The following is a 4,017-nucleotide window of genomic DNA, read 5'->3' as shown; positions in this document are numbered from 1 at the left end:
GAAACAGGTTGCAGAGTGGAGTTAAATGCCAGAGACAGGTTACAAACTAGTGTTCAACTCCAAGAGAAGCCTCTACACGTGTAAAGCTCAATGCTCAGCCCAAGCACACACCAAGTGGTCCCCAGAAGTAGATTTCTGTATCATTTACTCATTTCTGTAAACCCTAGTAACTAGTCTGATATAAATAGGACCTTTTACTATTGTATTAGACATCTTTGATCATTTTTATGCTATCTTAGACCTTTATGAGGGCTGGCCACTCGGCCATGCCTGGACCTTGTTCTTATGTATTTTCAATGGTAGAGTTTCTACACACCATAGATTAAGGTGTGGAGCTCTGCTGTTCCTCATGAATTAATACAAAGTACTATTGTTTTTCTATTCAATTAAAGCTTATTCTGATTCTAAGATATTCATTCGCACTTCAATATGAATGTGATGATCATGATAGTCATCATCATTCCCAACCTATGAACGCATGCCTGACAACCACTTCTGTTCTACCTTAGATTGAATGAATATCTCTGGGATTCCTTAACCAGAGTCTTCGTGGTATAAGTTAGAATCCATGGATGGCCATTCTTGAGATCCGAAAAGTCTAAACCTTGTCTGTGGTATTCCAAGTAGGATCTGGGAAGGGATGGCTGCGACGAGCTTCAAACTCGCGAGTGCTAGGCGTAGTGACAGACGCAAAAGGATCAATGGATCCTATTCCAGTATGATCGAGAACCGACAGATGATTAGCCATGCATTGACAGCGCATTGGACCATTTTTACTGAGAGGACAGGATGTAGCCATTGACAACGGTGACGCCTAACATACAGCTTGCCATAGAAAGGAGTATGAATGATTGGATGAAGACAATAGGAAAGCAGAGGTTCAGGAGGAACAAGCATCTTCATACGCTTATCTGAAACTCTCACCAATGAATTACATAAGTACCTCTATCTTTAATTTACGTTTTATTTATATTTTAATTATATTTTAATTATCAAATATCCATAACCATATGAATCTGCCTGACTGAGATTTGCAAGATGACCATAGCTTGCTTCAAGCCGACAATCTCCATGGGATCGACCCTTACTCACGTAAGGTTTATTACTTGGATGACCCAGTGCACTTGCTGATTAGTTGTGCGAAGTTGTGACATAGAACTAAGATTATGAACGTGCGTATTAAGTTTTTAGCACCGTTACCAAGGAATGAACCGTCACGATTTTCGCGCACCAAGTTTTTGGCGCCGTTGCCGGGGATTGTTCGAGTTTGGACAACTGACGGTTCATCTTGTTGCTCAGATTAGGTAATTTTATTTTATTTTTAAGATTTTTAATTTTATTTATTTTCGAAAAAAATAAAATAAATATTTTCAAAAATATATTTTTCTTCGGAATTTTTAAGAATGAATTCTAGTGTTTCATGATGATTTGTTGAATCCTGGCTGGCTGTAAGCCATGTCTAATCTTTTGGACCAGGGTTTCAACTTATCATCACAAGAGCTTGTTGATCTTCACCCATTTGGCAGGTACACACATAGTTGTTGTATACATGGGAGGTATCAATATCTGCTGAAGCTTGGCTGGCCATTGGCCATGTCTAGTGTTTTGGACCGGAGCTTTCAATGAAAGCTTGGCTGGCTACTAAGCCATGTCTAATTCCTGGATTGGAGCTTTAGACTAATATTGCAAGATTCCTAGAATTCCTATTAAAAATTTTGAAATCCTTATTTTTCTTTTTCCAATTAATTTTTGAAAAATTACAAAAAAGAAAAAAATTTAATAAAATCATAAAACCAAAAATAATTTTGTGTTTCTTGTTTGAGTCTTGTGTCAATTTTTAAGTTTGGTGTCAATTGCATGTTTTTATAATTTTCTTGCATTTTTCAAAAATTCATCATGCATTCTTCATGATCTTCAAGTTGTTCTTGATGAATCCTCTTGTTTGATCTTCATGTTTTCTTGTTTTGCATCTTTTCTTATTTTCCATATGCAATTTTAATTTGTTAGTGTCTAATTATTGAAAATTTCTAAGTTTGGTGTCTTGCATGTTTTTCTTTTCTTAAAAATTTTCAAAAATAAGTTCTTGGTGTTCATCTTGACATTCAAAGTGTTCTTGGTGTTCATCTTGACATTCATAGTGTTCTTGCATGCATTGTGTGTTTTGATTCATAATTTTTATGTCTTGTGTCCTTTTTGTGTTTTTCTCTTTCTTCATTAAAAATTCAAAAATAAAAAAAAATATCTTTCCCTTATTTCACTCATAATTTTCGAAAATTTGAGTTGACTTTTTCAAAACTTTTTAAAATTTAGTTGTTTCTTATGAGTCAAATCAAATTTTCAATTTAAAAATTCTATCTTTTTCAAAAATCAAATCTTTTTCATTTTTTCTTTCATAATTTCGAAAATTTCAAATAGATTTTCAAAATCTTTTTCTTATTTTTATTTTATATTTTCGAAATTAATGCTAACAATTAATGTGATTGATTCAAAATTTTTAAGTTTGTTACTTGCCTAGTAAGAAAGGTTCAATCTTTAAACTCTAGACTCATATCTTTTTAGTTTCTTGTTAGTCAAGTAATCAACTTTAATTTCAAAATCAAATCTTTTTAAATTGCTTTTTCAAATCTTTTTCAATTTAAGTTTCAATCACATCTTTTCAAAATTTAAATTCAAAATATTTTCTATTTTCTTATCTCTACAAAATTTGATTTTCAAATCTTTTTCAATTAACCACTTAACTTTTTGTTTGATTCTTATATTTTTCAAAACTACCTAACTAACTCTCTCTCTCTAATTTTCGAAAATCCCTTCCCTCTTTTTCAAAACTCCTTTTTAAATTAACTAATTATTTTAAATTAAATTTAATTTGATTCAATTATCCTTTCTTAATTTATGAACTTTAATTTTTATTTTTATTTTAAATTCAATGTAAAAACAAAAATACTTTTATTTTAATTTATTTAATTTTTGAATTTCTCTTCTCATCTCTTTCTAATTATTTATTCATCTACTAACACCCCTCTTTCACCCAAGAATTCGAACTCATTCCTCTCCCCTGTGTTTGGATTCTTATGTTTTTCTTCCTCCATTATTTTCTTCGTATACTTACATAAGGAATCTTTATACTGTGATATAGAGGATTCCTCTTCTTTTCTGTTTTCTTCTTTTTCATATGAGCAGGAACAAGGATAAGAACATTCTTGTTGAAACTGACCCTGAACCTGAAAGGACTCTGAAGAGGAAGCTAAGGGAAGCTATAGCACAACTCTCTGGAGAAAATCTGACAGAAATTTTCGAAAAAGAAGGAGACATGGCCGAAAATAATAACAATGCAAGGAAGATGCCTGGTGACTTTACTGCACCTAATTCCAATTTACATGGAAGAAGCATCTCAATCCCTGCCATTGGAGCAAACAATTTTGAGCTGAAACCTCAATTAGTTTCTCTGATGCAACAGAATTGCAAGTTTTATGGACTTCCATCCGAAGATCCCTTTCAGTTCTTAACTGAATTCTTGCAGATCTATGATACTGTTAAGACCAATGGGGTTGATCCCGAGGTCTACAGGCTTATGCTTTTCCCATTTGCTGTAAGAGACAGAGCTAGAATATGGTTTGACTCTCAACCTAAAGACAGCCTGAACTCTTGGGATAAGCTGGTCACAGCTTTCTTAGCCAAGTTCTTTCCTCCTCAAAAGCTTAGCAAGCTTAGAGTGGATTTTCAAACCTTCAGACAGAAGGAAGGTGAATCCCTCTATGAAGCTTGGGAAAGATATAAGGAACTGACCAAAAAGTGTCCTTCTGATATGTTTTCAGAATGGACCATCCTGGATATATTCTATGATGGTCTGTCTGAATTATCAAAGATGTCATTGGACCATTCTGTAGGTGTATCCATTCACCTAAAGAAAACGCCTGCAGAAGCTCAGGAACTCATTGACATGGTTGCAAATAACCAGTTCATGTACACTTCTGAAAGGAATCCTGTGAGTAATAGGACGCCTCAGAGGAAGGGAGT

General features: G+C 33.7%; 1 non-coding gene across 1 annotated transcript; it reads right to left on the bottom strand.

Moving 5' to 3' along the window:
• Positions 1-3,703: 3,703 nt before the first annotated feature.
• LOC148581273 (small nucleolar RNA R71) lies at positions 3,704-3,810 on the bottom strand. The gene has a single exon (XR_015899724.1). It is a non-coding gene; the product is annotated as a small nucleolar RNA R71 (small nucleolar RNA).
• Between the last annotated feature and the right edge of the window lie 207 nt (positions 3,811-4,017).

This window comes from Arachis ipaensis, chromosome B10 (genome assembly GCF_059453495.1).
Source record: "Arachis ipaensis isolate K30076 ecotype BB chromosome B10, ASM5945349v1, whole genome shotgun sequence".
NCBI classification, from domain to species: domain Eukaryota; kingdom Viridiplantae; phylum Streptophyta; class Magnoliopsida; order Fabales; family Fabaceae; genus Arachis; species Arachis ipaensis.
Note: the sequence above shows the minus strand (reverse complement) of the source record. Positions and strands in the feature narration are given on the sequence as shown.